Genomic DNA, 22,202 nt, shown 5'->3' with positions numbered 1-22,202 from the left:
CTGCCTATTGGGCCTGTGTGGATTCCGCCTATTGGGCCTGTGTGGATTCTGCCTATTGGGACTGTGTGGATTCTGCCTATTGGGCCTGTGTGGATTCTGCCTATTGGGCCTGTGTGGATTCTGCCTATTGGGCCTGTGTGGATTCTGCCTATTGGGCCTGTGTGGATTCTGCCTATTGGGCCTGTGTGGATTCTGCCTATTGGGCCTGTGTGGATTCTGCCTATTGGGCCTGTGTAGATTATGCCTATTGGGCCTGTGTAGATTATGCCTTTTGGGCCTGTGTGGATTCTACCTATTGGGCCTGTGTAGATTATGCCTATTGGGCCTGTGTAGATTATGCCTTTTGGGCCTGTGTGGATTCTGCCTATTGGGCCTGTGTAGATTATGCCTATTGGGCCTGTGTGGATTCTGCCTATTGGGCCTGTGTAGATTATGCCTATTGGGCCTGTGTAGATTTATTTTAACAATCTGATAAACGAGAGAGGGTGAACTTCAATTTAAGGACATCTAATCTTTGACTGCCCAGTTTCATTCTAGATTTCCGTCACAACATCTCCACACTCCAGCCTGGAACTCCTGCATTCCAGACAATCCCAAAGGTTCGTCAGCCTGAAGTGTTTGCTTATGCCTAATTAAGGTGTTAAATATTACCCTGTTTCGGTTATCTGGAATGTTTGTTGTGTAGATCAGCAGTAGGGGCTTGGATATGCACTGGTTACACTGGGTGCCATGCACTTTTGTTGTAATGCACTTTGTTTTTAGTATTGTATGTTTTATATTAGCTATTTTTACTCTGTATGTGTCCTTGGGTATCTTGAAAAGCGCAAATCAAATGCATTATTATTATTATTACTATGTCTACCAGGAGTAACAAGTGTTTTAAGGTTGTTCCCTATATGTAATTCTGTACCCAATGCTTTTAGAAACTTAGATTCTTACTTAACTATCACCACAACAAGAACATTTCACCACAACAAGAACATTTCACCACAACAAGAACATTTCAAGACCATTTTATTATTTTGTTTGTTGCATAGAAATCCTGAAATTGGACCAGAGCTGCACTCCTGCTGTATCTTTTGTTAACTGGAGGGTACAATCTAATTGATTCGTTTTTGGAGAAAAGAAAAAAAACTCCCCTCCCTTTCGTTCATTTTTCTGCTCGGAACATGAGAAAAGAGAAGGGGCTCCAGCTGCAATGGGAGTCCTTCAAGTGTTTCTACCCACACATACCCCGCGATGAGGGGTCTCCAGGTTCAAGAATAAATCTCTATTTGAAAAGATTGATCAAACGAAGACGCAGGCAGAGTTCTGCATAGGCCCGGCCCAATCAGCCAGCCAGGGCTAGGCCTGCTATCTGAATAAAACATCAGAGGAGACATTGGATACGTTTGACCTTTAGCGAGGCGTGCAGTGGCAGAGGGAGGCCTGCCTCCTGCTCTCTCCGGGGCTTTAACCTTATCTTAGAGATGAATAATAGGCTATTGACTGGCTGCCTTTAGTCGTCCTGTAGGGCTGGGACTGAGGCTGGAGATATGGCTGGGGCTGCATGGGGCTGGGATTGGGGTTGGAGATATGGCTGGGCCTGCATGGGACTGGGATTGGGGTTGGAGATATGGCTGGGCCTGCATGGGACTGGGATTGGGGTTGGAGATATGGCTGGGGCTGCATGGGGCTGGGATTGGGGTTGGAGATATGGCTGGGGCTGCATGGGACTGGGATTGGGGTTGGAGATATGGCTGGGGCTGCATGGGACTGGGATTGGGGTTTGGAGATATGGCTGGGGCTGCATGGGACTGGGATTGGGGTTGGAGATATGGCTGGGGCTGCATGGGACTGGAACTGGGGTTGGAGATATGGCTGGGGCTGCATGGGACTGGGACTGGGGTTGGAGATATGGCTGGGGCTGCATGGGACTGGGACTGGGGTTGGAGATATGGCTGGGGCTGCATGGGACTGGGACTGGGGTTGGAGATATGGCTGGGCCTGCATGGGACTGGGATTGGGGTTGGAGATATGGCTGGGCCTGCATGGGACTGGGATTGGGGTTGGAGATATGGCTGGGGCTGCATGGGGCTGGGATTGGGGTTGGAGATATGGCTGGGGCTGCATGGGACTGGGATTGGGGTTGGAGATATGGCTGGGGCTGCATGGGACTGGGATTGGGGTTTGGAGATATGGCTGGGGCTGCATGGGACTGGGATTGGGGTTGGAGATATGGCTGGGGCTGCATGGGACTGGGATTGGGGTTGGAGATATGGCTGGGGCTGCATGGGACTGGGACTGGGGTTGGAGATATGGCTGGGGCTGCATGGGACTAGGACTGGGGTTGGAGATATGGCTGGGGCTGCATGGGACTGGGATTGGGGTTGGAGATATGGCTGGGGCTGCATGGGACTGGGATTGGGGTTTGGAGATATGGCTGGGGCTGCATGGGACTGGGATTGGGGTTGGAGATATGGCTGGGGCTGCATGGGACTGGGATTGGGGTTGGAGATATGGCTGGGGCTGCATGGGACTGGGATTGGGGTTTGGAGATATGGCTGGGGCTGCATGGGACTGGGATTGGGGTTGGAGATATGGCTGGGGCTGCATGGGACTGGGATTGGGGTTGGAGATATGGCTGGGGCTGCATGGGACTGGGACTGGGGTTGGAGATATGGCTGGGGCTGCATGGGACTGGGACTGGGGTTGGAGATATGGCTGGGGCTGCATGGGACTGGGATTGGGGTTGGAGATATGGCTGGGGCTGCATGGGACTGGGATTGGGGTTGGAGATATGGCTGGGGCTGCATGGGACTGGGATTGGGGTTGGAGATATGGCTGGGGCTGCATGGGACTGGGACTGGGGTTGGAGATATGGCTGGGGCTGCATGGGACTGGGACTGGGGTCGGAGATATGGCTGGGGCTGCATGGGGCTGGGATTGGGGTTGGAGATATGGCTGGGGCTGCATGGGACTGGGTCAGGGGAGTCTGCTGAAGCACTATTCTTTGCAGGCCCATGTCTTCCATTCTCTGGAGTCGGACTCCATACTTTTGACTCATCACATACGCTGTTGTTACTCTTTATTATCTATCCTGTTGCCTAGTCACTTTATCCCTACCTATATGTACAGTACATATCTACCTCAATGACCACCTACACCTGCACATCAACTCAGTACTGGTACCTGTGTATATAACCATACTCATTAAGTATTTATTTCTTGTGTTATTATTTTTCTACTATTTCTCTTCGTTTCTCTCTGCATTGATAGGAAGGGCCCGTAAGTAAGCATTTCACTGTTAGTATAACATTTTATTTGATTGTATTCTCTTTCTCTCATCCCATTGGATTACTGTCAGGTTTCCAAAGGATTGAGTAACCTGTCAGAGAGATATTCTTTTTAATTCAGGCTTGACGAAGCTGCCAATTCCAATGCTATGGATGTGGCAATGTTAACTAACAAATGGTTGGATGAAAGGTAACAATTCACTGGGCAAAAACTGGATGAATCGATGTTGTTTCCACTTAGTTTGAATCAACGTGGAAACCTGATTGGAGTTGCACAACTTCATCAATACAAGAGCATTCAGTCTTTTCTTACCCATGGGGAAATGTTTTGTGGATTTTACGTTGAGAACTCAACCAAATGTAAATTCAAACTAGATATTGAACTGATGTCTGTGCTCAGTTGGAACTGAAAAAACCTGTATCGCGTTACTGGTGACAATGTTGCTAAAGCAACACCCTTTGTACTTTGGCTGTACATCAAAACAAAGCAGTTTTTTTAAAGAGCTGTGATTAGCATCTCGTTTGGACCCAAAAAAATCCTGTTAGTTCAGTTGGCATAATTATTGTACACTCCCTTTGGTGGTAAGTACCAGAATTTTTAAAATATATATATTTTTAAACAATGCTTTTTTAAAGTACTTGAAATTGAAGTTAAAATGGCCATTCTAGATAGTTTAGTACTCAAACCAGTAACAAGTTACCTGGTTAAACAAACAGCTATAAATAGGGCTAGCACAATTATCGTATAATCGTGTTACCTGTATTATGTACAATAACCGTGAGCTTAAAAAAATAACCGTCATAATCATCTTAATAAATTTATTTTTGAAAAAGGGGGAAGTGAACTTTATATTAACTTAGATATAGTTTACCAAATAGCCAATAGCCTGACCTTAGAGAGCCTGTTTATTTCTCTTTGGTTAGGTCAGGGTGTGATTTGGGTGGGCATTCTAGTTTTCTGTTTCTTTGTTGGCTGGGTTTGGTTCCCAATCAGAGGCAGCTGTCTATCGTTGTCTCTGATTGGGAATCATACTTAGGCAGCCTGTTTTCCACCTGAGTTTGTGGGATCTTGTTTTTGCACAGTAGCTGTATAGCCCTGCAGAACTTTGCGTTCGTTGATCTTTTGTTGTTTTTTGGTGTTCATTCTAAAATAAATTAAGATGTACACTTTCCACGCTGCGCTTTGGTCTCATTCCAACAATGGACGTAACACCATTTCTCTATTTTAAAACCAAGTGGGGGAATGGAAGTGATGCAGACAATTACATGGATGGAAGCTACAATCTATCTGCAATATTAAAGCTGATCTACCCCCCCCCCCCAAAAAAAAAAAAAAATGTAACATCCATGCATAACTGGCCAAATTATGAACGACGAGCACTATCAATTTGAATTCCATAAAGTGAGTGTCGAAGATGTGAAAAAATGATCAACAATGACACCTGGGACTGATCACCTGGGACTGACAATTTGGATAGAAAATTACTTACACAATCTAAGCCTACAGGAAAATGTTTGCCCTTAGGCCTGGAAGGAAGCAAAAGTCATTCTGCTACCCAGGAATGGCAATCACCTGACCAATCAGCCTGCTACCAACCTTTAGTAAACATGTACAGTGCATTCGGAAATTATTCAGACCCCTCGACTTTCCCACATTTTGTTACGTTATAGCCTTATTCTAAAATGTGTTAAATAAAATAAATCCTCAGCAATCTATACCCAATGCCCCATAGTGACCAAGCGGAATATTTTGCAAATTTATACAAAATAAAAAACAGAAGTACCTTATTTACATAAGTATTGAGACCCTTTGCTATGAGACTCGAAATTGAGCTCAGGTGCATCCTATTTCAATTGATCATCCTTGAGATGTTTCTACAACTTTATTGGAGTCCTGTGGTAAATTCAATTGATTGGACATGATTTGGAAAGGCACACACCTGTCTATATAAGGTCCCACAGTTGATAGTGCATGTCAGAGCAAAAACCAAGACATGATGTCGAAGGAATTGTCCGTAGAGCTCAGAGACAGGATTGTGTCGAGGCACAGATCTGGGGAAGGGTAACAAAAAATATCGGCAGCATTGAAGGTCCCCAAGAACACAGTGGCCTCCATCGTTCTTAAATGGAATAAGTTTAGAACCACCAAGACTCTTCTTAGAGCTGGACGCCCGGCCAAACTGAAAAATCAGGGAAGAAGGACCTAGGTCAGGGAGGTGACCAAGAACCCGATGGTCACTCTGACAGATCTCTAGAGTTCCTCTGTGGAAATGGGAACCTTCCAGAAGGACAACCATCTCTGCAGCATGCCACCAATCAGGCCTTTATGGCAGAGCGGCCAGACGGAAGCCACTCCTCAAAAATGTCTAAAAACATTGTTTATTTTTTTATTATGGGGTATTGTGTTTAGATTGATGAGGGGATTTAATACATTTTAGAAAGGGCTGTAACCTAACAAAATATGGAAAAAGTCAAGGGGTCTGAATACTTTCCGAAGGCACTATACATTAACAAATTAACAGTAAACATGTCGTCCCCCACGAATGACTCAGCCCCCCCTTGGGTCAATTGACATGTTGTGTGTGACTAACACATTTCTATGAATACCTGTAGCTCCCACCTTAGGCCAATCGGTGTAATTATGTAAATGCCGGATCTCTATGGCAAGACGCATCATTCACCAATGTTCAGTCAAAATCGACCCAGTGATGTCTGAGATATCGCATGTGACTAGCGTATGAACAAACGGACGGAAGGAGACAGATCCAGTCTCCTTTCTGATTGCCTCATGGGGGACAATGAAATGAAAAGATGAATGGCTATATCACCATTCATTCATGTATTTGACAGCTGCAAACAACAAGCAACTCTGCATTGCTAATGACCATTTATGTGTTGACGTTATTGGATGATCTGCCAGGTCCAGAGATTATAGTGCTGTTGGCGAATCCTGATTAGTTGATTTCAGAAGCAATAGACCTACGTAAAAGGAGTTCCCAGGAGACTGGGCTCTCCACCTGCCTCTCTGCAATATGGGTTGCATCCCAAATGCCACCATATTCCCTATGTAGTACACTACTTTTGACCATAGCCATATGGGCCCTGGTAAAATTAAAAAAAAATAATAATAATTTAAAAGTAGTGCACTACATAGGGAATAGGGGGCCATTTGGGATGTGTGTGTGTGTGTGTGTGTGTGTGTGTGTGTGTGTGTGTGTGTGTGTGTGTGTGTGTGTGTGTGTGTGTGTGTGTGTGTGTGTGTGTGTGTGTGTAGAACTGTAGTTCTTTATTGCTATATCAAACAAGATGCTTTTCTTTTCAATTGACAATGATGGAGTAGCCATAAGCCAGAATTCCCCGCTATAGTGTAGATAACACAATACACTGCAGACCTTTTGTACCCCACACACACACACACACACACACACACACACACACACACACACACACACACACACACACACACACACACACACACAACACACACACAACACACACACACACACACACAGAGACACACACACACACACTTCAGTGCCACCATCTCTTCACAAAGATCATACGTTTTGGAGAAATGTCCTCTGGTCTGGTGAAACAAAAATAGAACTGTTTAGCCATAATGACTATTGTTATGTTTGGAGGAAAAACGGGGAGGCTTGCAAGCTGAAGAACACCATCCCAACCGTGAAGCACGGGGGTGGCAGCATCATGTTGTGGGGGTGCTTTGCTGCAGGAGGGACTGGTGCACTTCACCAAATAGATTGCATGATGAGGAAGGAAAATTATGTGGATATATTGAAGCAACATCTCAAGACGTCAGTCAGGAAGTTAAAGCTTGGTCGCAAATGGGTCTTCCAAATGGACAATGAACCCAAGCATACTTACAAAGTTGTGGCAATGTGGCTTTGGCCATCACAAAGCACTGACCTCAATCCTATAGAATATTTGTGCGCAGAACTGAAAAATTGTGTGCGATCAAGGAGGCCTACAAACCCGACTCAGTTACACCAGCTCTGTCAGGAGGAATGGGCCAAAATTCCCCCAACTTATTGTGGGAAGCTTGTGGAAGGCTACCCAAAACATTTAACCCAAGTGAAACAATTTAAAGGCAATGCTACCAAATACTAATTGAGTGTATGTAAGCTTCTGACCCACTGGGAATGTGATGAAAGAAATAAAAGCTGAAACAAATCTTTCTCTCTACTATTATTCTGACATTTCACATTTTTTAAATAAACTGGAGATCCTAACTGACTTAAGACAGGGAATTTTTACTATAATATAAATGTAAGGAATTGTGAAAAACTGAATTTAAATATATTTTGCTAAGGTGTATGTAAACTTCTGACTTCAACTGTGTATGGCGCTTCTACTCAACTGTCATGACAGTCTTCCTCCCCCTTTGTCACACACTCTGACAGTACAAGAACACACAAGTGCTGGAGTGTGGGACCGTTCAGGTTGGAGTGTTTAGACTGCATCACAGCTGGAATAACATTAAATAGGAAGTCAAGATGTGTCTAGAAAACCACTGAGGCTATTCTCAAAGTGTCTCTGACCATAAAAGGCCAAAGACTCTGCAACATTATCCGGTAACATACCACACTTGCTTAGCACACAACATAACATAGGCTTAAAATAGCAAATACTATATAAGCCTCCCTGAAAATGTGTCCAAACTTATGTGGTTGAAATGACTGTTGATTTGTTCCATTGTTTAGAATGGGCTAAATCCTTTATGTTGCGTTGCACTGACATTGTGCCTAATGGTGTTGCAGTAAGTTTGGTAAGTTCCAACTGTAACCTGTAAACACACAATGAGCAAGTTACACCTTTATGTTATAAGTTACAATACTGATGTACTGTAGGTGTCACACCCTGACCATAGTTTGCTTTGTATGTTTATATGTTTTGTTTGGTCAGGGTGTGATCTGAGTGGGCATTCTATGTTGTGTGTCTGGTTTGTCTGTTTCTGTGTTTGGCTTGATATGGTTCTCAATCAGAGGCAGGTGTTAGTCATTGTCTCTGATTGGGAACCATATTTAGGTAGCCTGTTTGGTGTTGGGTTTTGTGGGTGATCGTTCTTATTCTGTCGGTGTTACTTAGCACCAGTATGAGGCTGTTTCGGTTTTCGTGTATCGTTTTTGTATTTGATTCATGTTTACGTCGTTTTCATTAAACATGGATCGCAATAGCCACGCCACATTTTGGTCCGACTCTCTTTCGCATATAGAAAACCGTTACAGTAGGAGGATTTCACAAAGATGGAGTGTTAGAAAAATACTCTTGCTTTTAGTGTTGTCCACCACCCAAATGTTGCAAGTGTTATGTATAGTTGAATTGACTTGTACATACTTGCCTGTTTGTTCTGAGCTTATTTTAGAAGTAGTTTTAGTACTATATAACTAGTATGCTATTTTTTAAGAATTTAAAGAATAGTACCGTAACCTTGTCTGTTAGATTTTTGCCTGTAAAAGTTATGTTTTCTCTTCAGAGTTTTCTATGACACTGTCATCTGCTGGTGAAACACAGAACTTCATCTAGGTTATCTTCTTAACCATTTATGTTAACTGTAAATGTACACTATATGGACAAAAGTATGTGGACACATGCCAATGTTTGGCAACTGCCAATGTTTGGTTATTGCGATTGCATGGCTGTGTGCTTGATCTTATACACCTGTCTGCAACGGGTGTGGCTGTAATTGCCAAATCCACTAATTTGAAGGGGTGTCCACATACTTTTCCATATATAAACTCAGCAACAACAAAAAAACGTACATTTTTCAGGACCCTGTCTATCAAAGATAATTTGTAAAAATCCAAATAACTTCACAGTGCGCTTTTAACGGACCTCTGAGACTATCACAGTGCAGGTGCATTTATACGGAGACTTGATTACACACAGGTGGATTGTATTTATCATCATTAGTCATTTAGGTCAACATTGGATCATTCAGAGATCCTCACTGAACTTCTGGAGAGAGTTTGCTGCACTGAAAGTAAAGGGGCTGAATAATTTTGCACGCCCAATTTTTCAGTTTTTGATTTGTTGAAAAAGTTTGAAATATCCAATAAATGTCCTTCCACTTCATGGTTGTGTCCCACTTGTTGTTGATTCTTCACAAAAAAAATACAGTTTTATATCTTTATGTTTGAAGCCTGAAATGTGGCAAAAGGTCGCAAAGTTCAAGGGGGCCGAATACTTTCGCAATGCACTGTACCTTGGTGGAAGAGTGGGGTAACATCTCACAGCAAGATTTGGCAAATCTGGTGCAGTCCATGAGGAGGAGATGCACTGCAGTACTTAATGCAGCTGGTGGCCACACCAGATACTGACTGTTACTTTTAATTTTGACCCTCCCCTTTGTTCGGGGACACATTATTCCATTTCTGTTAGTCACATGTCTTATGTCTCAGTTGTTGAATCATACAAATATTTACACATGTTGAGTTTGCTGAAAATAAACACAGTTGACAGTGAGAGGACGTTTATTTTTTGCTGAGTTTAGTGTGTATATGTATTGCTATCGAAAATTAAACATTGATAAATAAAGGTGGTTAAATGAGTACTGTGGGGGGAAATCGTAAGAGAAGATTCATATTAATATGATTATTTATATTATAATAAACATGTAGATGATTTATATTATAATAAAACATGTAGATGATTTACTTCTCAATATTTATCTTACATGGCAGTGTACATTTTTAGACTGCTCCCATCAGATCATGTTGTATTACACGCTGTTAAAAGCTTTTACTTCATGGTGCAATCAACAGCACTCAAATCTTATGATACTGTGTTCATTTACGCTGAATATAGACCTCTGTTCCTTGGATGATCACTGCTCATCCAAGGAAGACAATTTGAATGGTGACTCATTGCCAGTAGATTTAGTGCATTTACAGTGTGCAATTACAGCCAGAAGTCTCAAACTAAAAGGAAAACCCACCCATGCCCAAAACAACAAAAACTCAGACAATGTTTCATTTCAAATTTCGACTTAATATGTGGACACACACCAACGCAAGAAGATTCATCATCTTGACGTAGGGTAAATATTTTACGTAGATATTTCATCCCATTCGATTTCCACCATTTAAATTCTATCATTCTAATTCCATCATTCCAATTCCATCATTCCAATTCCATCATTCCAATTCCATCATTCCATTTCCATCATTCCAATTCCATCATTCCAATTCCATCATTCCATTTCCATCATTCCAATTGCATCATTCCAATTCCGTCATTCCAATTCCATCATTCCAATTCCATCATTCTAATTCCATCATTCCAATTCCATCATTCCAATTCCATCATTCCAATTCCATCATTCCATTTCCATCATTCTAATTCCATCATTCCAATTCCATCATTCTAATTCCATCATTCTAATTCCATCATTCCAATTCCATAATTTGAAATCTACCATTCCAAACATATGACATTTTTTCTATGAGCTGTATTTTGTAAGTGGAGCGGTAAGGGACAGGAGGGTGGTAAAATGTCATCCAATGACTCAGTGATCACACCAATAATAACAGCAGTACCATTGTGTTGAAGTGCATGTTGAAGGATGGATTCAACTACTGCTGAGCAGGACCGGGATGGAAGGAGAGACTCAATCACAACCTCACCAAAGCCATAACAGGTGAGAGTTTCACACTTGTAACAAGCCAAGAGGCAATGACATGTAAGATATTGAAAAGCTCTACCGCTCACAATGAAAATGTGGTCAAACGTACGCATGTGCACGGCCAAGTACGCTCAAAAGCATGCACGCACATATAACGGATGTGAAATAGCTAGCTTGTTAGTGGTGGTGCGCGCTAAATAGCGCTTCAATCGGTGACGTCACTTGCTCTGAGACCTTGAAGTAGTGGTTCCCCTTGCTTCGCAAGGGCCGCGGCTTTTGTGGAGCGATGGGTAACGATGCTTCGTGGGTGACTGTTTTTGATGTGTGCAGAGGGTCCCTGGTTCGCGCCCGGGTATGGGCGAGGGGACGGTCTAAATTTATACTGTTACACACAAAACACCCCCAGACGCAGGCACACGCGCACGAACACCACATACTGTATATACACACCACTTCCACTCACACTCACATGCACACGCACACACACACCACAGGGTTGCACTGTTCTGCTAAATGATTTAAAAAAATGTATTTTAAGGGTCAAAGAAAGAGAAAAGCCCTGCTGTCTCAGCTTCAATTCACACATCTCCATCAATTCCCATCTCTCCAGGGAGCTGTCCTGTACACACATTCTATGATTAATCTCCTATTCACCTGGGCCTGGACTCTATTACCTATGATCTACTGCCACTACGACTCTATTTACTATCATCTTAGATTGAATACCCATATCAGAAGTCTTTCACTATCATCAAAGGGTGTTACCATGAGATCGCACTTAAACCAAAATACAGAAAGATGTATCTCTGTGCTTTTTCTGTCTCCAGGCTTTTTTGAAAACATTGTATATCACTGGAAAGCTATACGCTTGAGAATTAAACTTGCTTTTCAAAGAGGTGACTTGCATATTCTCAATTGTAATACTGTGATTAGGAGCCTCGTGATCTGACTAATGACAGTGGACAGTGTTGAGTACCTGCTAACCGCTCGTATCATTTCATCTTCTGCCTTTTAGCTTCTGGATCGAGTAGAGTGAGTAGTCATCACGCCAACGGCCTTCGTCAGAGCTGTCGCAGCCAGTGTGACCTGTGCATCAGTCCAGCTGGCGCTCTCGCACCCCCTGGCTTTGTGAAAGAGAGAACACAGAGACATAGTCCAACGCAGTGGCGACCCGTCATTCAGGGCAGGTGGGGCACATTTTTTGCAAAAAAAATCAAAATAATAAAAAAAAACATGTATATATATATATATTTATATATATTTTTATTTGGGGGGGGGGGTGCTTGCCTGTTTGGCATTAATATGTTTCACATATCAGTTTGCAAAAAAATCAAAAATAATTATGTAATTGAGTTAATAAAGTTGCATACAAACCGGCAGCTCCAAAATGCAGGTGTTTCAGCCGAGCTCAGTGCTTTCTGTGATGATGGGGCAGGCCAGCAGAAAATAGGAGCATTGCACCGTGATTGGCTCAGCATTGCACCGTGATTGGCTCAGCATTGCACCGTGATTGGCTCAGTGTTCTGTTACTCATGGGGACACTCCATCACCCGCCTTTAGTAAGGGTAGACACCAAGAATGTGAGCCCTTTGGGTGCTGCCATAGAGTTACATTAGAAGTGTCCTACCAAGAAGGCTCAAGGCCATTGAAATTACGATGAAATTACATCAAATAACGTCAAATAAATATCTACAGCAGCTTGATTGGACTGATCATGTCAACATCTTACTTTCAAAATCTTAGCTAGCAGTCATCATCATAAATCAAGTAGATAATCTACTGGCAAATCCTTTTTAATCCTTGTTATATGAAGAGAAATAATGAAGAGAATTTATAGATAAAACGTATCAGTGCTCATCAGCCACTGGACATAAACATTACACAACAAGTTGTAAATCGCAAATTCAACAATGAGTTGTTTGGAAGGAATCGGTGACAGTGGCTAACCACAAGCATCGCAACTGTGAAGTCAGACTGGGAAAACACGTTTTGAGCGGTCATCCAACTCGGAATTGTAAATCTTTTTCATTGATGGCAAAATTTGCCAAGGAAGGACCGCCGCACACAACAATGTGAGTCCAAAAATGTCTTATATGCTTCTGCATAAGTGATGTAATATGCCAGGGAGATATGGTCAGCCATATCAGCTATGGTTTTTTTAAGGCAGTAAATGAGGCTGAATTAATTGTTTGGCTGCCAGACAAGACTCTGCTGATAGCCAGGTGTAGCGGTGGTAAGGATTCACTCCATTGTGCTGGAAGAAAAGCTCTGCTGTTGGGACAGCTTTGTGTAGGCCCTAACAGTTTGTGGGCACCTCTGGTTGCCATTATTGTGCAATTAATGTATTGTTTAGTGTTGTGGCTTTGATTTTGCCCCATCAAGATTTACATGCTAAAATCGCCACTGGTCACATGCAACCTCCAAAGAAAATGGAGAATTTGCCATTAGTGCAGGCAACAGAGATACAGGTGAAGGATCTTAATTTGATCACCCTGGTGCAGGATAACTTTCCTGCAATGCACATTTAAAATGTGTGGTGTATTTGAGTTTTACAAATCCTTCTAAAGTTTGCAATTTCAACTTTGACATTTCAGACTTGATTAGCCCTGGCAAAGAATCAAACTCTACAAAAATGTCCATTAATTATAATTCACATAATGATTCACATTTCCTGTTGCTGCAGGATTATTTTCCTGCTGTCGAAAACTGGCTCAAATTTAGATCCTATATCTATCTGTACAGCATATTGGACTGCATAGTCAGATAGAGAAGTCACTATCGTCACCATCTCAAATTGAACTGTCATCAGCTACGAGAGTGAGAAGCTATGTAATTTGATAGGGCTGTTGTATTCTTGTTGAGTAGCGTGCAGGACTACTAATGAAATAGACCTTATTCCCAGTGATGTTTCCGAGCAGTGGCTTTCCCACCATAATCTGTAAATGTTTTCACCAGCAGATGGCATGATCTACAATGTTTGATATTTAAACGAAGAGTTTACACTATAGAGAGCAATAGTAATGGCGTCTCTTTGTAGGCACTAACAGAGGCTCCCTCCGCCGTCGCTTGTCGGCCGAAGCCTATGAGGAAATGAATAGGCGTTTTGCATAAATGCAGACAATAAGATTTGTGGTAAACACAGGTTTAGGAGATCTTATACGTTTTGTTTTATGATATAATCTTTATCAGCTAAAGTTACTTTTGGAAGCATTTATGCATTCAAAACAAGCACATAAAGCACATACAGGCTTCATCATTCATAAAGGTCATGTTAACGACTGATATTATCTCATAGAAGAAAATTTATAAGATCTCCTAAGCCTGTGTTAACCTCAGACCTTACTTTCCAAAAACCCCATTCGTTCTCCATTCATTTTTCCCATAGGAATGGCTGAACAAAGTGGACGCTGGCGAGTTCTACAGCATTCACATTCCACTGAGGACTTCCCAGTCTCTCTATTATTTTATGGCTTCTGTCTTATGCTGAGTTTTAGCTAATTACAGGGTGTTAATATGTGTTTATAGTGTGGCGTATAGTATATTTGCGTGCCTGCCCACGTTTGTAGTAATATAAACATCCTGTAGCCTCCTCCAACCCTGACTGGCTGACTGACTTACTGACTGACTGAAGGTGTGAACTCTGACAGCAGAAGTCATAGGGTGCCATCTGGTGGATAAGGAGGAAAATGTCTCATCTCAGATTAGTTTAACCAGCCCCATGTTCCTCACTCCTGGTCTTGGAGGACCAATGGTACCGTTTTCACACTTACTGTGCCAAGCCAAGCCATTCGTAGTTGTAAATGGTATTTGCTCTTTAAAACAGGAAACTCTTTGTACTGTAACACTTCATTCAAAATACTCAATCATGGCCCACTCTTACTGACAGTTGTGGCTGCTTTGTGTGATGTATTGTTGGCTCAGCGTTCTTGCCCTTTGTGCTGTTGTCTGTGCCCAATAATGTAAGTGTCATGTTTTGTGCTGCTACCATGTTGTGCTGCTGCCACCATGTTGTGCTGCTGCCATATTGTGTCACTACCATGTTGTGCTGCTGCCATATTGTGTCACTACCATGTTGTACTGCTGCCATGTTGTACTGCTACCATGCTATGTTGTTGTCTTAAGTCTCTCTTGTTGTGATGTGTGTTTTGTCCTATAAATAAAAAATATTTAAAAAATATAAAAAATCCCAGCCCCCGTCCCCGCAGGAGGCCTTTTGCCTTTTGGTAGGCAGGCATTGTAAATAAGAATTTGTTCTTAACTGAATAAATTAAGTTTAAATATAAATATTATAAATATAAAATGAAGATACATTTCCATTTTTCTTGCTACTACAATGAGAGGTAAACTTTATCATGTAACACTTTATTTGGATAGTCCATCTGTAGATGCTCTACAGACTATGTACAGACTATAAGTAACATTTAAATTAACTAACCCTAGCCCTAGCAGTTGTTAATCAACAGCTAATTTGTTGATAGTATGACTATTTGTACAGCATCTACAGATGGACTATCCGGACTATCCAAATAAAGTACTTTTCAGTCCCTATCTCTATCCCTGATGGCAAGCCCACTATGCTACATATGCTTCCATGAATATGTACTGCTATCTGAAATACCTGGAGGTGCAGAGTAAACAGAGTCAGATAGACGGTCTACAGAGAAGCTGCTGAAGAGCCCAGCTCCAGTTTGGCTTGGCCCGCATACTGACAGAGCCATGGAGCATAAACCATTCCCCCCTGTCTGCTTTCATGTGGTGGAGTCATCCATCTTGGAGATATCCCAGCTACACACCACAGTCACTTTTACATTTTAGTAATTTAGCAGACGCTCTTACCAAGAACAATTGGGTTAAGTGCCTTGCACATTGACAGATTTTTCACCTAGTCAGCTCAGGGATTTGAACCAGCAACATTCCAGTTACTGGTCCAAAGATCTTAACCACTAGGCTACCTGCCTCCCACAGACACACACATGAAGACACATGCGCACACACACACACACACACACACACACACACACACACACACACACACACACACACACACACACACACACACACACACACACACACACACACACACATACATGCACACACAGATAGTCAAAAACCGACTTTAACTTTTAAAAGAAGAGGTCCTACATGTGAACTGGGATATGGACATGAAGCTAGGGTGAGGGTTGAACTGGGATATGGACATGAAGCTAGGGTGAGGGTTGAACTGGGATATGTACATGAAGCTAGGGTGAGGGTTGAACTGGGATATGGACATGAAGCTAGGGTGAGGGTTGAACTGGGATATGTACATGAAGCTAGGGTTAGGGTTGAACTGGGATATGGACATGAAGCTAGGGTGAGGGTTGAACTGGGATATGGACATGAAGCTAGGGTTAGGGTTGAACTGGAATATGTACACCAAATCAAATCAAAGTGTATTTGTCTCGTGCGCCGAATACAACAGGTGTAGACTTTACAGTGAAATGCTTACTTACAGGCTCTAACCAATAGTGCAAAAAAGTTATTAGGTGAACAATAGGCAAGTAAAGAAATAAAACAACAGTAAAAAGACATGCTATATACAGTAGCGAGGCTATAAAAGTAGCGAGGCTACATACAGACACCGGTTCGTCGGGCTGATTGAGGTAGTATGTACATGTAGATATGGTTAAAGTGACTAAGCATATATGATGGAACAGAGAGTAGCATAAAAGTGGGGTTGGTGTGTGGTGGGACACAATGCAGATAGCCCGGTTAGCCAATGTGTGGGAGCACTGGTGGGTCGGGCCAATTGAGGTAGTATGTACAGGAATGTATAGTTAAAGTGACCATGCTGGGATGGGAGGTGGATAGGAAGCTAGGGTTAGGGTTGAACTGGGATGGGAGGTGGATAGGAAGCTAGGGTTAGGGTTGAACTGGGATGGGAGGTGGATATGAAGCTAGGGTTAGGGTTGAACTGGGATGGGAGGTGGATATGAAGCTAGGGTTAGGGTTGAACTGGGATGGGAGGTGGATATGAAGCTAGGGTTAGGGTTGAACTGGGATGGGAGGTGGATATGAAGCTAGGGTTAGGGTTGAACTGTGATGGGAGGTGGATATGAAGCTAGGGTTAGGGTTGAACTGTGATGGGAGGTGGATATGAAGCTAGGGTTAGGGTTGAACTGGGATGGGAGGTGGATAGGAAGCTAGGGTTAGGGTTGAACTGGGATGGGAGGTGGATAGGAAGCTAGGGTTAGGGTTGAACTGTGATGGGAGGTGGATATGAAGCTAGGGTTAGGGTTGAACTGGGATGGGAGGTGGATATGAAGCTAGGGTTAGGGTTGAACTGGGATGGGAGGTGGATATGAAGCTAGGGTTAGGGTTGAACTGGGATGGGAGGTGGATAGGAAGCTAGGGTTAGGGTTGAACTGGGATGGGATGTGGACATGAAGCTAGGGTTAGGGGTAGGTTGTGGTTGAAGCTAGGGTTAGGGATAGGTTATGGTTGTGGTTGAAGCTATGGTTAGGGTTGAACTGTGGTGTGGACATGAATCTAGGGTTCGGGGTAGAATCAGGATGTGGACATGAAGCTAGGGTTAGGGTTGAACTGGGGTGTGGACATGAAGCTAAATTTAGGGTTAGTGGCCATCCCAGTAGCTAACTGTGGTAACAGTAGTAATTATTTCCCAGAGACTCATTAGCGAAGGATAAGAAGAGACAGAAAACCTAATCTGCCCACCACTTGGCACACTCCACAGGGTTTCCCTCCAGGGGTGATGAAAAGGGCTGGGGAGACACACTAAAAGACTGTCCCCTTGGTTGACTCACCAGACCCAATCAAAATGGGGGCATTAAACCTTGCTCACCCCCTCCCTCCCCCCGAACATAATTAGTGAGCTACAGTGGAGGAGGAACAGAGCACAACAGAGCTCCAAATTTTCAGTCACTACACTCCAGGTTGAGATGGCTAATAGCCTCCACTTCTTCTCTAAAATCCCTTAAACTAACGTGCATCAACCCGAGAGGAGAGGCGAGACATGGATCCCTGTCAATCAACTGCTGATTATCTCCTCCTCTTGCTCCCTTTCCTCCAGGGAATAATGACACTTTGAACAGTGATAGTCCCTGATCGCTTTCTATTGGAGAATTGAGAAACAATTAAACAGTAACCACTGTCCATCTTGAGAAGTCTAGCTTCCGGAGTCAATTGCCCATGCAAAGATGTCACAGTTGCGAGAAATAAACAAATCCAACGTTTTGGCTTGGGGAAGGCTTAAAAGACTTAAAACAAAATAATGAAAGAGAGAAAGAGAGAGAGAGAGAGAGAGAGAGAGAGAGAGAGAGAGAGAGAGAGAGAGAGAGAGAGAGAGATGCAGTGTCTTGAAAGTAACAGGGTTTGAACAGCAGGAACTTACTTACCCATTAAGTACAGTTAATTACACGTTGGCAACCACTGTCCATCTTACGAAGTCAATTTCTCATACAAAGACGTCACAGTTGCGTGTGTTCTCATTGGGAGTTTATTTCAGCATCTGCAACATTGCTAATCTCACCAGGGATATGTCTCATCTGACTAATCATGAGTGAATTGCTTTTTACCAATGCACGTCCATTGACAAATGACAACATGTTTTTCTAATTATAGCTTTCCATGTCAGGCATAGGTCTCTCTGTTCATTGTGTCTGTGTGTCTGTGTGTCTGTGTGTCTGTGTGTCTGTGTGTCTGTGTGTCTGTGTGTCTGTGTGTCTGTGTGTCTGTGTGTCTGTGTGTCTGTGTGTCTGTGTGTCTGTGTGTCTGTCTCTAGGGGTCTAATTCAGTACGTGATGAACTTCATGAAAATCGGATGGACTGTGTATCTACATGTATGGCTACGTAGCTGTACTATGAGTGTGTGTCTACGCATGCAAACACACTTAACTATAATGGAAAACCTGAGACCATCATTTTATTTCAGTCGTTTTCCTCTGATACTGTGAGAACATTTTCAACTCTCAACTGTCAGCAACTCTAGCAGCACTGAATTTTAAACATAGATGAGTTCGACCAAAACGTAACATATTAACAATTTCTTCAGAACTATGTGGATTGTTTGCAACTGAAGTTTCATAAACTGGCACAACCTTTCAAATAAAGCATTTGATACTGATTTCCTACAATCAGGTTTTTGCTTAAAAAATAACTTTGTGTTTTACAGTAACTCATATAAATACCCTATTCAGTGGGAACTTTTCAACGATTAGGCTTTAGAAATATGACATACGCAGTATTTGTTCACTTGCCTGATGCTTTGAAGAAAATAAAAAAGTAACGGCTCACTTCATAAGTCACTCTTCACTGGAGAGACAGTTCAAGGAACTGGCCCATAAATCAAAAAGCTGGGATATCACTCACTCACTCACTCACTCACTCACTCACACACACACACACACACACACACACACACACACACACACACACACACACACACACACACACACACACACACACACACACACACACACACACACACACACACACACACACACACACACACACACACACACGGCTCAATGGCTCTCCTACCGAACATCCAGAACTGTCAGCAGCAGACGGGGGATAGCTGGCCTCTGACACCACAGGAGTTTGAAAACACCAGGGACCCCAGTGCATGCTGGGAGTTAGCATGAACGATGGGACCTTGCTGAAACGTCTGTCAGTGGAGTGTCTGCCTGATGAAGAGAAAACACACACTTAAGGAGTGTGTGGAAGGGAGGTGTGTGTGTGCCTGCACGTTTGTGTGTGTGTGTGATGTTTAGCGAGATGTCAGTGGGAATGGGTGTTAGTAATGTTATTGTAGGCCAAAGGCAAATGTTTGGAGTTACAGTGGTAGGAGTGTTAAGCGTTGATTATCAGTCCTCTGAATGAAACAGAGGGTGTCTGCAAAGAAACAACGGCTAGTGTAATAATCTCATGTAAAAGTTAGTTTTCCACTCAGCATTTCTCTCAAGGCATGACGCTAAAGTACAGAATCCACAAAACAACAGACGGCCCTCAGGACCTCGGGTGTGTGTGATGTCACACCCTCCCTGTGCACACCAGTGAGGTGATGTCAATGGAAGGGGATGCGGGTCCGGATCTTCCATTGGTCGCTGGGTATTGGACTACATGTAGCCGTGGTTACACACACACACACACACAGAGAGAGAGAGAGAGAGAGACACAGACTCACACACACATATATTTAACGGATATGAAACAGCTAGCTTAGTTAGCGGTGCGTGCTAAATAGCGTTTCAATCGGTGACGTCACTTGCTCTGAGACCTTTAAGTAGTAGTTCCCCTTGTTCTGCAAGGGCCACGGCTTTTGTGGAGCGATGGGTAACGATGCTTCGAGGGTGACTGTTGTTGATGTGTGCAGAGGGTCCCTGGTTCGCGCCTGGTTATGGGCGAGGGGACAGTCTAAAGTTATACTGTTACATTGGTGCCGTGACCCGGATCACTGGTTGCTGCGGAAAAGGAGGAAGGTCATGAGGGGGGTGAGTGTAACGGATGTGAAACGGCTAGCTTAGTTAGCGGTGCGTGCTAAATAGCGTTTCAATCGGTGACGTCACTTGCTCTGAGACCTTGAAGTAGTAGTTCCCCTTGCTCTGCAAGGGCTTTTGTGGAGCGATGGGTAACGATGCTTCAAGGGTGACTGTTGTTGATGTGTGCAGAGGGTTCCTGGTTCGCGCCTGGCAATGGGCGAGGGGACGGTCTAAAGTTACACTATTATATATACACACACAGAGAGACACACAGAGAGACACACAGAAACACATAGAGAGACACACACATACACACATACACACACATCCCGCCCCCCACACACTCACAAAAACTATCATCCAATATGATGCCTGGCAGACAGTAATCTGACGCCTTTTCTTTCCTACGAGAGGAAAATGGCTGCTCCTCTCCTCTTACAGACACAGGCCACAGTAAGAGTCCTATCCTTCCATAATTAGATTTAACAGGCATCCCTCTGCAGTGTGCTGATGGCCTAATTTCAGCAGGCTTCGGCCCACTTTCGCTGGTCAACACTCTCTCCCTGCACTGACGATAGGGGACCTGCTGAAAGGCTTTTGGCCACTGACACCGACTAACTGGCTGACTGCTGAGCCATTAGAAAGAAAAGCATCCTCTCGCTGAAGTCATGGGACGTTGACTGTTCTCTTATGACACATGAACAGGAATTTCCATCAGCATTGGCATGTTATTGTTTTTATTCCAACAGACATAGGAAAGCATAGGAAAGTGAACTATAAATCTGGGTCACTAGGAAAAGTAGTCTGGAATTTCAGACAATTGTACCTGGCCCAGGATGTAGCACCAGAGTAGATTTATTAGGATCCCCATTAGCAGACAGCTAGTCTAGTCTGTCTAGTCCCCATTAGCCGACGGCTAGTCTAGTCTGTCTAGTCCCCATTAGCCGACGGCTAGTCTAGTCTGTCTAGTCCCCATTAGCAGACAGCTAGTCTAGTCTGTCTAGTCCCCATTAGCCGATGGCTAGTCTAGTCTGTCTAGTCCCCATTAGCCGACGTCTAGTCTAGTCTGTCTAGTCCCCATTAGCAGACAGCTAGTCTAGTCTGTCTCGTCCCCATTAGCAGAAGGCTTGTCAAGTCTGTCTAGTCCCCATTAGCAGACAGCTAGTCTGTCTAGTCCCCATTAGCCGACGGCTAGTCTAGTATGTCTAGTCCCCATTAGCAGACAGCTAGTCTAGTCTGTCTAGTCCCCATTAGCCGACGGCTAGTCTAGTCTGTCTAGTCCCCATTAGCCGACGGCTAGTCTAGTCTGTCTAGTCCCCACTAGCAGACAGCTAGTCTAGTCTGTCTAGTCCCCATTAGCCGACGGCTAGTCTAGTCTGTCTAGTCCCCATTAGCAGACAGCTAGTCTAGTCTGTCTAGTCCCCATTAGCCGATGGCTAGTCTAGTCTGTCTAGTCCCCATTAGCCGACGGCTAGTCTAGTCTGTCTAGTCCCCATTAGCAGACAGCTAGTCTAGTCTGTCTCGTCCCCATTAGCAGAAGGCTTGTCTAGTCTGTCTAGTCCCCATTAGCAGACAGCTAGTCTGTCTAGTCCCCATTAGCCGACGGCTAGTCTAGTCTGTCTAGTCCCCGTTAGCAGACAGCTAGTCTAGTCTGTCTAGTCCCCGTTAGCCGACGGCTAGTCTAGTCTGTCTAGTCCCCATTAGCAGACAGCTAGTCTAGTCTGTCTAGTCCCCATTAGCAGACAACTAGTCTAGTCTGTCTAGTCCCCATTAGCAGACGGCTTGTCTAGTCTGTCTAGTCCCCAT

Source organism: Oncorhynchus masou, chromosome 22 (assembly GCF_036934945.1).
Source record: "Oncorhynchus masou masou isolate Uvic2021 chromosome 22, UVic_Omas_1.1, whole genome shotgun sequence".
Taxonomy (NCBI): Eukaryota; Metazoa; Chordata; class Actinopteri; order Salmoniformes; family Salmonidae; genus Oncorhynchus; species Oncorhynchus masou.
The sequence above is the reverse complement of the archived record's forward strand: the minus strand, read 5'-3'. Positions refer to the sequence as shown.